Consider the following 13,606-nt stretch of genomic DNA (forward strand, 5'->3'; position numbering starts at 1 on the left):
ATAGTAGTGATTATTAGCAATTTAAAAGCTTTGCTGGAGAACACTATCAAATACAAATAGCAGACAAAGCATTGAGGACAATTGAAAAATTAGCTACAGTGTTTCTCAACAAGCTCCAATTTCTAAAATAATAGCATATTACAATATGAGCATGAGAATCGTCGTGGACTCTCAGGACAAATCCAAGCAACCAGCAGAGTCTCCTCAAGGGGCAGAGGATTGTGCCCTCATTCTCAGTGCAGACTTGGGCAGCATTCCAGAAGCCTCTCCAAGAGTTAAGCATTGATATTTGCCTCGCAATCCCTCTCTCTGCAATTGCTGCAAGGGCTGAGTCTCAGACTTTTCAATCCACGTACCTCTTTGATGAGGCGAAATTCCTCCCCACCATCTGCCCCACCTGTTTGCTCTGCGCACAGGGAGAGAGCTTGGCTCTGTTCCCTCTGCTTCTCTGCGTCCTGTGTGTTGATGGATGATGAGTTTCTAGCAACCCAACTGCTCAGAACAAAGACACGTCTCCTTTCTCTCTTCTCTGCGTGCTAGTTGAGGAACATAAATGTGTTTCTCATTATTTGGTCTGTTTTACAATGTGAGTTCCTGCTGGAGTTCACTGCTTTGGGGATTACAAGGTATTTCATCTCCTATAGGACAGGCCCTTCCCTAACACTTAACAATGGCAGTCTGTCTGAAGACAGGAAACCCTGAAGTGTTTTGCTAAATTTAAAGGCTCAGACAAATATTAAGGTTGGAGAGATTTTTCTTTTTTATAAAAAAAAAAACCTAATCCTTTTATTTTTTTATTTATTTTATTTTATTTTATTTTTTTTTTGAGACGGAGTCTCGCTCTGTCGCCCAGGCTGGAGTGCAGTGGCCGGATCTCAGCTCACTGCAAGCTCCGCCTCCCGGGTTCACGCCATTCTCCGGCCTCAGCCTCCCGAGTAGCTGGGACTACAGGCGCCGCCACCTCGCCTGGCTAGTTTTTTTGTATTTTTTAGTAGAGACGGGGTTTCACCGTGTTAGCCAGGATGGTCTCGATCTCCTGACCTCGTGATCCACCCGTCTCGGCCTCCCAAAGTGCTGGGATTACAGGCTTGAGCCACCGCGCCCGGCCACCTAATCCTTTTATATAGCTAGTGTGTATATGTGTTATGGGGATTGGAAGAGTCCTAAAATGGGTGATAGGAAGGATCCTAAGATAATTAATTCTCAGCTTAAAAACCATAATGCACAATGGAAAGAGAATGGGCTTTAGAACCAGAAGGTGGGATGTGAATCCTGCGGTTTTCCTACTGGCGGTTGTAACAGCTTTACTTCCATCAGCTGCAAGATGAGGATTGTATAACCTGCTTTCTTAGGACTGGTGTGAAGACTAAATGAGATGCTGCATGAGAGCATCTGGCACACTGTAGGGCTTCATGATTGCTACCTCTTTGAAAACACTTTTAAATTTTAGATTCAGGGAGTACATGTGCGGGTTTGTTATGTGGGTGTGTTGGGTGACACTGGGGTTCTACTGAATAGATTGGGTTTCTGTTAAACCCATCACCCAAATTGTAAACATGGTACCCAATAGGTATTTTTTCAATCCTTCCCCTTCTGCCTCCCTCTCCCCACTTGGAGTCCCTAGAGGGCTACCTCTTATTAAAACCTAACTCTGTAATGGTGAGGAGTTCAGCACTGCAAATTCAAATACAGGGGCGGTGGCCACGAGATGCCCAAATCCATGGGACAGTTCTTTGTTGTTGTTGTTTGTTTGTTTGTTTGTTTTTGAGATGGGGTCTCACTCTGAAACCCAGGCTGGAGTGCAGTAGCCTGATAATGGCTTAGTGCAGCCTCAACCTCCTGGGCTCAAGCCTCCTGGGTTCAGGTGATTCTCCCACCTCAGCCTCCTGAATAGCTGTGACTACAGGCACATGCCATAATGCCCAGCTAATTTTTGTATTTTTTGTAGAAATGGGGTTTCACCATGTTGCCCAGGCTGGCCTTGAACTCCTGGGCTCAAACCATCTGCTTGCCCTGGCATCCCAAAGTGCTAGGATACTGTGCTCGTCTGGGACAGATGTTTATATAATAGAAGTTTGCTCTGTGTTTAAGGATCATCTATAGAGGTGGCGGGGGCAAGGCACTTGGCCTTACTAGCCTCATTAAAGAAACGTTTCGGGAGCCCCCGCCACCTAGCTGCAGGGCACTGGGTCATCTGGAATATAGAAATCATAATAATCCCCCTTGCATCATAGGCTGACCTGAGGATCAAATGAGATAATGTCTGTGAAAGTACTTGGTAAACGTGAAGCACTGTCTAAATGTATTGCTCAGGGCCTGAGGTAGAGAGAACGTTTACTTTGGGCCATTCATGAGGTTCAAGTACAAACTCTCCATTGCGTGGCATTCAGCGCAGAGCAAACACACTCTATTTGGCTTTAGCATTGCATGAAAAGTCAACAGTGCCTTTTCAGTTGCTTTGCTTCCTCTCTTCTCCTTTCAAAACAAAGCCAGGCCCTCTAAGAGTTTCCTGCTGAGTTTATAAAGAGGTGCCGGCAAGTCCAGCCCCGGCTCCCAGGATATTTGAGGCTGGGGAAGAGTATGGCATCAAAACAAGGGGTGTCTGAGGACACCTACCCTTGGTTCTTCAACGGATTGGCCTTCTCTCAAGCCTGAAACCAGGGCTAAGTACCCCAGAAGCAATGCTTTCTTTCCCGTGGAGGTAGTCACAGGAGAGGGACCATGAAAGAACTTGGACAAGGTCACTGCTAGATTGTGGAAGGTGTCACTGTGAGGATGATCAGAAGGGAGGAGTGGTGACTTGGGGCTGACCTCGGAAGCGTGGTCCAGCTGTGGATTGTACATTTCAGGCATGCTTTGAGAAGAGTCCTAAGTGATCCGAAGTCCCGTTCCATGAAATGAAATGTCCATCTCTTCACTTCTATTGCCATCTTCTTCTTCTTCTTTTTTTTTTTTTTGAGACAGAATCTCACTCTGTCACCCAGGCTGGAATTGCATGATCATGGCTCACTGCAGCCTCAAACTTTTGGACTTAAGCAATCCTCCCACCTCAGCCTCCCAAAATGTGGGATTACAGGCATGAGTCACTGTGCTCGGCCTCTGTTCCCATTTTCTGTCTGACTTTCTCCTGACATTCTTCTTTTCTTCAGTCTCACGCGCCCATCCTGCAGATCCTAATATTGCCTTTATGATGGGAGTCAGGGCTCTTCACTCTCTAGATGAAGCAACTTTCCTACCCAGGTCCCAAACGGACGCACTCCCTGTCTGCCTTTACTCTTTTAGCTCTCCTGCTTCCTCTGGAAGTCCCCCTTTCTTCTATCTTCCCATTGACACCCTCTCCATCCTTCAGGACCCTTTGTGTGTGCCTCCCCATGAAGCCTTTTGTGACTATTCGATACCCAGCCCTTTCTCCCCGCTCTCATATGCTACCTATTTTTTATGTTTTTTATATTGCTCTTTGGCCCTTCATGATTTTCTGTTTCGTATTCACTCATTAACAGTTGAGTGTCTTTGTGCTAGGCATTGCATTTGGTACTGGGGACCCAGTGGTAAACCAAACAAACAGGGCCTCTCTTCAGAAATAATTTATCATTTAGGGCCAAGAGTAGTGGCTCATATCCCAACTATAATCCCAACACTTCAGGAGGCTGAGGTAGGTGGATCACCTGAGGATCACAGGTTGAATTCGAGACCAGCCTGGTCAACATGGTAAAAACTGGTCTCTACTAAAAATACAAAAATTAGCCAGACACGGTGGCATGCGCCTATATTCCCAGCTACTCAGGAGGCTGAGGCTGGAGAGTCACTTGAACCAGGGAGGCAGAAGTTGTAGTGAGCCGAGATTGTGCCACTGCACTCCAGCCTAGGTGACAGAGTGAGACTCTGTCCAAAAAAAAAAAAAAAAAAAAAAAGTAATTTATCATTTAGTAGGCAGTTAAGAGACTTTTAAAAGAAAGAAAGGAAGAAAGAAGAAAAGACATAAATAAGCACTATATACTACATCATAAAGAATGTGGATTTTATTCTGAAGGCAATAAAAGCCATTGCAGAAGTTTAATTTTTTTTTTAATTTAAAAATTGCTTAACAACCCAAATGCCTATCAATCAAAGAGTGGATAAATAAATTGTGGTATATATATACCATGGAATACTACTCAGCCATAAAAAGAAATGCAATAATGACATTTGCAGCAACCTGGGTAGAATTGGAGACCATTATTCTAAATGAAGTAACTCAGGAATGGAAAACCAAACATCGTATGTTCTCACTCCTAAGTGGGAGCTAAACTATGAGGATGCAAAGACATGAGAATGATACAATGGTCTGGGCACGGTGGCTCACGCCTGTAATTCCAGCACTTTGGGAGGCCGAGGTGGGTGGATCACTTGTGGTCAGGAATATGAGACCAGCCTGGCAAAAATGGTGAAACCCTGTCTCTACTAAAAATACAAAAAGTTGGCCAGGCGCAGTGGCTCACGCCTGTAATCTCAGCACTTTGGGAGGCCGAGGCAGGTGGATCACCTGAGGTCAGGAGTTTGAGACCAGCCTGGCCCAAGATGGTGAAACCCCATCTCAACTAAAAATACAAAAAATTAGCTGGGTGTGGTGGCTTGAGCTGTAATCTCTACTGCTTGAGAGGCTGAGACAGGAGAATTGCCTGAACCCAGGAGGTAGAGGTTGCAGTGAGCCAAGATGGTGCCTTTGCTCTCCATCCTGGGCAACAAAAGCGAAACTCCATCTCAAAAAAAAAGAAAAAAAAAAAGAAAAAAAAATTAGCTGGGCATGTTGGTGCATGCCTGTAATCTCAGCTACTTGGGAGGCCAAAGCAAGAATCGCTTGAACCCAGGAGGCAGAGATTGCAGTGAGCCGAGATCACTCCACTGCACTCCGGCCTGGGTGACAGAATGAGTGAGTCTCCATCTCAACAACAATAACAAAAAGAATGATACAGTGGGCTTTCGGGACTCCAGGGAATGGTTGGGAGGGAGGTGAGGGATAAAAGACTACACATCGGGTACAGTGTACACTGCTTGGGTGATGGGTGCACCAAAATCGCGGAAGTCACCATGAAAGACTTATTCATGTAACCAAACACCACCTGTTCCCCAAAAACCTATTGAAATTTTAAAAATTTAATAAAGAAATAGAAAAAAGTGTTTAACAGCTTTATTGAGGTATAATTGACGGACAGTAATTTGCACATATTTGAAATATACAATTTGGTAAGTTTTTTTTTTTTTAATTGTTTGAGACAGGCTCTCATTCTGTCACTCAGACTGGAGTGCAGTGGTGCGATCTCGGCTCACTGCAACCTCCGCCTCCCCGGCTCAAGTGATTCTGCTGCCTCAGCTTCCTGAGTAGCTGGGATTATAGGCGCCCTCCACCACACCCGGCTAATTTTTGTATTTTTAGTAGAGACAGGGTTTCACCATTTTGGCCAGGCTGGTCTCGAACTCCTGACCTCAAATGATCCACCCGCCTCGGCCTCCCAAAGTGCTAGGATTACAGACGTGAGCCACCACATCTGGCCACAATTTGGTAAGTTTTAACATCTGTATATACCCATAAAACCATCACCACAATATGGTGAACATATCCATCCACCAGCAAAGCGTTCTTGTGCTCCCTTCTTCCTTCTTCCCAAGCAAGAATTGAACTCCAATGCTACTGATTAGTTCAACTTTTTCAGAATTTTGTATAAATCATCATACAGGGCTAGGCACAGTGGCTCATGCTTATAATCCCAGCACTTAGGGAGTCAGGAGGTTTGCTTGAGCCCGGGAGTTCAAGACCAGCCTGGGCAACATAATGAGACCTTGTCTTTACAAAAAATAAAAAAATTAGCCAGGTGTGGTGGTACATGCCTGTGATGCCAACTACTCAGGAAACTGAGGTGGGAGAATCAGCTGAGCCTGGGAGGTCAAGGTGGCAGTGAGCTGTGATGGTATCACTGCAATCCAGCCTGGGCAACAGAGCAGGACACTCTCTCAAAAAAAAAAAAAAAAAAAAAAAAAAACCAAATAAATAAAGAATCATATACTATATACTCTTTTTCACGTGGCTTTCATGCTCTTTACTATTGAAGAACATTCCATTGTATGATACACCAGTTTATTTATCCATTCACCTATCAATGGACCTTTAGGGTTGTTTCTACTTTTTGGTTATGATGAATAATGCTGCAATCTTTGCTAACAATATTGGTGTGGATATATGCTTTCATTTCTTTGGGGTAGACAACTGTGAGTGGAATTGCTCAGTCATGTGGTGAACAACCAGTTCTGTTGAACCTCAGGGCCACAGTTCTGTTCATGTCAGCTCATTGCAGAACCACATCAATGAAGACCAAGATAGTAAAGAAGAAAAATTGTAGCTAACATTTACTGCACATTTACTAAAAGTCAAGCATTGCGCTATGAACTTAAAGTGCGTTATTCATTAACCCCTTCAATAATTCCTCTGAAATAGGTACCGTGAATATCCTCATTTAAAATGAGGAAGCTAAGGCTTTTCAAAGTTAAGTAACTTGCCTAAGGTCTCTTAACAACTAGCGAAAAGGATAGAACTCAAACCTGTCTTTCTGACCTTACAGCTTGTGTTTCTATCCATGGTATAAATGAATGAGTCAATGTATGCTAAAGTCAAGACGCTTATCTTTTGTTTTGCTTTCTTTCAGCATGGACAGAAGCACATTAACCTAGTCACAGGTGCCAGGGAGGGGCATTCTGATTAGCTGAGATGTTGGTTTCATTTTGCTTTACTCTTAGTCTAAGAATCTAAGGAAAATATAATGTGCAAGGTACATTTGGCAATCATTTTATAGATTTTGTTAAAACTCCATAGGAATCCTTTATAAAGTTGTCTGATCTAAAATATATGACTATATTTAAAATGTATTTGTTTGCTTGGTTTAGATGGTAGTTTTTTTTACAGGACCTCATCCATCAAAACACAATAAATGGGAATTGACTATAGAATCCTGAGAATTTGTAATATTTGGAAGCAGAATGACATAGCAGAGAGAACATGAGTTTGCAGGTAAAAGAGACTTGGACTGAATATTCGGTCTGATGTTTCACAATGGAAAAGCTATTGAAACCTCATTTTCTCTGAGGTAGAATGAAGATAGTAATGCCTATTTAAAGGGTGGTTCTAAGGATTAAAGAAGATGACAGACCTGTTACCCAGTGAAACATTAGATTCTTGGTGAGGGTCAGGTCCTAGTTCATTTTTCTAGTCCCCCACCCCCTCCCCCTTTTTTTTTTTAAGGGATCATACCTTTTTATCCTGGCTTAAAATCTAAATCCCTTCCTGCTAGGAGTTGGTGATCCTTCCCAAACTGTGTGCAAAATTTGGTATGTTTGTACATGTTCATTTGTGAGAAAATATCCCTGTGTATTAGCACCTTTTCAAACTGTTGTAAAGAACTACCTGATACTGGGTAGCTAATGAAGAAAAGAGGTTTAATCGACTCACAGTTCCACATGGCTGGGGTGGCCTCAGGAAACTTACAATTTTGGCAGAAGGAGAAGGGGAAGTGAGGCACGTGGCAAGATGCAGGGGAAGTGCCACACTTGTAAACCATCAGATCTCGTGAGAACTCACTTACTATCACGAGAACAGCATGGGGGAAACCACCTCCATGATCCAATCACCTCCCACGAGGCCCCTCCCCATGGGGATTACAATTCGAGATGAGATTTGGGTGGGGACACAGAGCCAAATCATATCACCCTGGCTTTCATCAGATTTCAAAGAAATCCTTAGAACCACTGGGAGATTGTTCTTCATTCATTCAACAGTATTTACTGAATATCCACTATGGGTCAAGCATTTGGCTCAGATAAACTGTGTCCCTGACTTTCAGGAAGATACAGCCTAGAGTGGTGAATAAAAGTATGACCTGTTTTGTGAATCTGTGTATTATTAGGTTGGTGCAAAAATAATTGCAGCTTTTGCCATTGAAAGTAATTACTTTTGCACCAACTTCATGCTTACATGTATGGAGATGACACATCAGAGAGAAAGGAGAGTACATGAAACAAAAAGCAGAAGAGTCCAGGCCGTAGAATGGACATGAAAAAGAGACCCTGTGAGCAAGGAACAGGCATCAAGAAAATAAACCTTCCTGACTTTGACTTACAGCCAACTGCTGTATTAAGGTGTAGGACTGTGTAGGTTCTGCCCCACAGAAGCGCCGGACAAGGGGTAAGTGGAGAGGGTTGGGGTGGGGAGGTGATGAGATGCAGCTTGAGCTCCCCTTTCCAAGCTGGGGGCCCTCAGGACTCTGCCTACCTGGAGAGAGCAACTTTTTCTAATATGCTCCAAGGTGCCATAAGAGGCTGCCAGCCCAGCGTATTGCTGCTACATAGAGAGTCAGATTTTCCTTTAGGAGCTGAGCTGTTAAACTTGAAAGTAGATCAGCTCTAGTCCTGAAAAGGAAAACAAAAGTGGGTTCTTTGGCTCTTTGCTCAATTGATCCCTTAAAGGACGTGATCAAGATAACTAACAGTTGGGTCACTATGTCAACAGTGTTTGGAGAACAAAGGAGGTGTCTTTCAGCCTCGCGCCTTTCCAGGCAGCTAGTAAGGTGAGTTGGAAAAATCCTAAAGCAGGAGAGGAATTTGGGTTTCTTGTGGCTCAGTCCCCTCATTTTATAGATGAAGAAACCGGGACCCGGGGCATCATTTCACAGCCTTTTCTTAAGCACGCAGCTGGAGAGTGGATGGTAAAGGCAAGAGGCCCTGAAGGATTCATTGTGCTCACTATGAGCACTTGACAATGGGAAGGGGCCCCTCTGTGGTGACACTGGTGACACCGCCTCTCCTGGCCCTGTCCACAGTGACTGGCTCCACCCACCTGGCATATCTCGGGGCCAGCGCCTGTGCCTATTTATTCTTTCGAGTCTTGCACTTTGCTCTTTTATTTTTACTGGCCCTGCACTTGTGTTTGCTCTTGGTGCTCTCTTCATACATATTGCAGGAGGCCCCATGTTTAACTTGAGCTCAGGACTAAATATAACCACTGCTATCGCCAGAGGCATCCATGCATGTCAGCCCTTTTTCAGTGTTTGCTGCACCCTGGGTCGCAGGCACAGGGCAGGCCCCAGCACTCCTTTCATAGGAATTCACTTTTAAATGGAAACCATCACCAAAAGCAGGAGTGACCCGGGCCAGGAAGAAATCAGTTCTTATCACAAGCTGCACTCATGCTTTGTCCCTGGTGTGCAAAAGCCTGGTCTCCACATCTCCAAACCTCTCTTCTCCGTTTAATGGGATGACTCCATCCCCATCCTGGGGGCTGTTTGAAAGGAACTGCAAAGTATCTGCAGCTTTGACACGTGCTTTTGTCCTCTGGGGCCTTTCAAAGCCTTTAGGCCATGCCACAGACCTGCAGACCATGGTTCTTGGACATTGTTCCCACACTGCACATTGCACCAGGACAAGCTTCCACCTCACCTCCTCCAGGAAGCTCTCCCCCACACTCCTGTCAACACTGCCCTTGCCTGTCTCTAGTAATCGTGGTGATTAAAAGTTGCCTGCGTGGTTCATAAATTATGGTGTGGTTTTCATCTTGTCAAAATGAGAGCAAAAGTCCTTCATTACCTGAACTAGTGTCTTCTACTCACCAATCCCTGATCCCTTTTCTCAGTGCTAAGAAAACAGGTGCTTGCCAATATCTCACTCTCTTGAGAACATGGAATAAGATTCAAGCTTGCATTTCCTGCTTCTCTAAATACGGTAGGATCTGCTGTGACCTCCGCTGCAGGCTGGGGAATGCCAGGCCAGAAGAGGGGCTTGGAGGGGCAGCTAGAGCTCCTAGAGAGAAAAGAGGGCACCTGCCCAGCCAGCTGAATCAACCCAGGATAATGAGACAGCAGAATTCGAAACCACATTGTTCTTGCAGCTTCCGCTGCGTCTGAAATCAGATCCTTTACAATTTCTTCAAGATCTACAAGTTCAGAGACTCACTCCTTTGACATCATTTTCTGAATCAATCCCTTTTTCTCTCCATCCCTTCCTTCTAGCAATTGTGATCACCTGCTGTGGACAAAGTTGAAGGTTAACAAGAAGTCTAAGATGTACTCCTTGTACTTCTAGAGCGTGCTACCTAGGACAAAAGACTTCTTTAAAGTTATGTTGAAAGGAAGAAGAAAGGACCCTTGGATAAGTCGACTGGGCTGCTGTTGGAAGCCATCAGCAGCAGGGGTTGTTTCGGGCACAAATTCAGGGAGAGTGGGTGATGATAGAGTAAGGAGATGTACGGAGGAAAGAGGAAGGGTTTATTTATGTGTTCATTTGTGAGCTTGTTTCAACCCTGGGGAAAGAAGCAAGTGGTGAAGGTGGAGATTGAAACTACCAGAAAAGGCAGAAAGGAAGAGTACCCAAGACTCCATTGGAGAAAGAGACAATGCAGCGTGGCAGGGACATGGGGCCACGCCTTGGATGCTTCTCCATGAGGACAGGTCGTGATTGTTCCATCAGCCTCCAGATAGACAGCTAGCAGTTTTCTATATGGCTGCCTGGCCGCTCAGCCTGTTCTTCAAAAGGTCTTCTTAGGTCGCATGTTGGCTGTAGGTGAGGACTGGGAATACTTCTTGTTCTTTGCCTTTGATCCTGTGTGTACAGGGTCAACCTCATGCCATCGGGACTTTGACTGAGGACACAGTGTCTGCCGCCATTCACGGAAAGAACTATTCTGGTCAGGGTACATCTGAAACTGGCTGCAGTTTGCTTGTGGGGGTGGGTGGGATAGAGGCATCAGAATTTGAGAGTCTCTCTGGCTTCAACATGTCTACTCCGGACAGTTAACCTCAAGGGGCCCCAGGAGGGTATCTTCCTGGTGCCATTGAGAACACAGAGCATGAGCAGCCCCCATCTTCAAGGAAGTGGAGCTGGCTGTGAGCTCAAGGTAGGGCCTTCTGATTTTCAGTGATTTGTTGTTAGAACCGGAATTTCAGGGTTTTTGCGGCCTGGGGTCTATCCAGGCAGGGGTTAGAAAACTGGAATGACTAGATCATTAAGTGGTGTTGAGTGTGGCCATGCCAGAGTGTGAAAGCTTTAGCAGGAACACAGAGCAGGATCTTATCTCCACGGCCTCAGTTAGACACATGATATTGCATTAGACATAAGCTCAAAGCTCACATCTCCCTTGGAAATACATAGTAATATCTATAAACAATGAGTTGAGATTAATAAAATATTCTCGGCTTGTGTTTTAAATCAGATTGGAAGTCCAGTTCATTTCGATAACTAATATATGCTTTTAGCTATTCCACAATCCATGCAAAATAAGATAATGTGTTGTGTGTATAGCCCAGGACCTGGTGGACACTTAGAAATGCTGGTTACTTTCCTTAGTCTCGTCCCACCTGTTCCCCATAGAAGGAAGTCTGCACCCCATACATTTGAAGCCCTGCACAATTTTTTCCCTTTCTTGTGTTCAATCATATGTAAGCACTAATTATGTGCCAGGCCAGGGAACACAATAGACAAAGTCCTTGCCCTCATAGAATTTATTTATTTATTTCTTAGAGACAGGGTCTTGCTCTGTTGCCCAGGCTAGAGTGTAGTGGTACAATCATTGCTTACTCCAGCCTCCAACTCCTGGGCTCAGGCAATCCTCCCACCTCTGCCTCCCAAGTAGCTGGGGTTACAGGCATTCACCGTCATGTCCAACTTGTCATATAATTTAGATTATGGTAGGAGAGAAAGTCAAGAAACAAAACACAGTGTACCATGCCAGGTAATGAAAAGTTCTAAGAAAAAAGTGCAGCAGGGTCAGAGGATTAAGCATCCACCTTAACATCTTTATTTCACACTTAGTCACCAAAGGAGCCCTCTGCTAGAGCCAGGCTCACATCCAGCCTCAGATAGTACAGAGTCTCTTGAAGGTCAAAGTGTATGCAATTCAACTATTTATTTCACCAGAAAAGCCCTCCAAGTCCCCTAACTCAGGGATCCCCCAGCCCCAGGCCATGGACTAGTACTGGTTCATGGCCTATTAGGAAGTGGGTCACAGGGCAGGAGGTGAGCAGCAGGCAGAAGCTTCATCTGTATTGATACCCGCTTCCCATCACTCGCATTATTGCCTGAGCTCTGCCTCCTGTCAGATCAGCAGCAGCATTCGATTCTTATAGGAGCCTGAGCCTTATTGTGAACTGTACATGCGAGGGATCTAGGCTACACACTGCTTATGAAAATCTAATGCCTGATGATCTGAGGTGGAGCAGTTTCTTCCCCAAACCATCCCCTGCCCCTAAGTCTGTGGAAAAGTGAAACAAATCCCCGAGACCACTGCCCCAACCCTTATTTTGCACATTTATTGTTGTGTTGCTTTTGATTAAGATTCCAGTGCTTCTTGTATCTTATTCTTTCCAGTTGGGTTCAATTTTCTTCTTTAGAAAATATACTCTTGGCCGGGCGCGGTGGCTCAAGCCTGTAATCCCAGCACTTTGGGAGGCCAAGACGGGTGGATCACGAGGTCAGGAGATCGAGACCATCCTGGCTAACACGGTGAAACCCCATCTCTACTAAAAAATACAAAAAAAAAAAACTAGCCAGGCGAAGTGGCGGGTGCCTGTAGTCCCAGCTCCTCGGGAGGCTGAGGCAGGAGAATGGCGTGAACCCGAGAGGAGGAGCTTGCAGTGAGCTGAGATCCGGCCACTGCACTCCAGCCTGGGTGACAGAGCAAGACTCCGTCTCAAAAAAAAAAAAAAAAAAAAAAAAAAAGAAAATATACTCTTTTTCACAGAGGGGCTGTGAATAGTATATTATCTTAGTCTTAATTTGTATATATACACATATATAGAGAGAGAGATGGAGCCTTGCTCTGTTGCCCAGGCTGGAGTGCAGTAGCACAATCTTGGCTCACTGCAACCTGCGCCTCCTGGGTTCAAGCGATTCTCATGCCTCAGCCTCCCGAGTAGCTGGGATTACAGGCACCCACCACCATGCCCAGCTAATTTTTGTATTTTTAGTAGAGACGGGTTTCACCATTTTGGCCAGGCTGGTCTCAAACTCCTGACCTCAAGTGATCCACCCACCTTGCCTCCCAAAATGCTGGGATTACAGGTGTGAGCCACCACACCCAGCCTTAATCTGAATATATTTTTGTTTCATCTCTACACTTATTTAATAGTTTAGCCCTCTATAGTTTCTAGATTAAAGTTACTTTCCACTAGCAGTTGGAAATATTATTCCACCATCATCTGGTATCCGTTGCTGCCATTGAGAAACCTTTTGTCAGGCAAATTGTTATGCTTTGGGTAATCTGTCTTTTTCTCTCATTGCTTCCTTCTCTCTTCCCTTCTGTTTTTTTTCCTCTCTCTCTCTCCCTTTTTCCCTTGTCTGTTTTTAAGGTTTTTTAAATTGCGTGTGCGTGTGTGTGTGTGTGTGTGTTCAGTAGCTTCACTATAAGGCTTCTTGGTATAGATTTGGTTTCCTCTGTCCTGCCTGGGACTAACATCTTCAAGTATGAATTCTTATTCATTTTCTCAAACCTCAAATCCAGTGAATGTTGACTCTTCATCTTCCGTTTCTCTTAACATGCTGTAATATTTTCTATCTCTTTATCTCTCTGGCTGCAGAGGGTAATTAATCTGTG

The 13,606-nt window shown here is 44.7% G+C and overlaps 1 protein-coding gene across 2 annotated transcripts in view; it reads left to right on the top strand.

Moving 5' to 3' along the window:
* Positions 1–13,606, top strand: part of ERI1 (exoribonuclease 1) — a 138,129-nt gene that overhangs the window by 86,484 nt on the left and 38,039 nt on the right. The gene's annotated exons all lie outside the window — the stretch shown is intronic.

This window comes from Macaca thibetana, chromosome 8 (assembly GCF_024542745.1).
Source record: "Macaca thibetana thibetana isolate TM-01 chromosome 8, ASM2454274v1, whole genome shotgun sequence".
NCBI classification, from domain to species: domain Eukaryota; kingdom Metazoa; phylum Chordata; class Mammalia; order Primates; family Cercopithecidae; genus Macaca; species Macaca thibetana.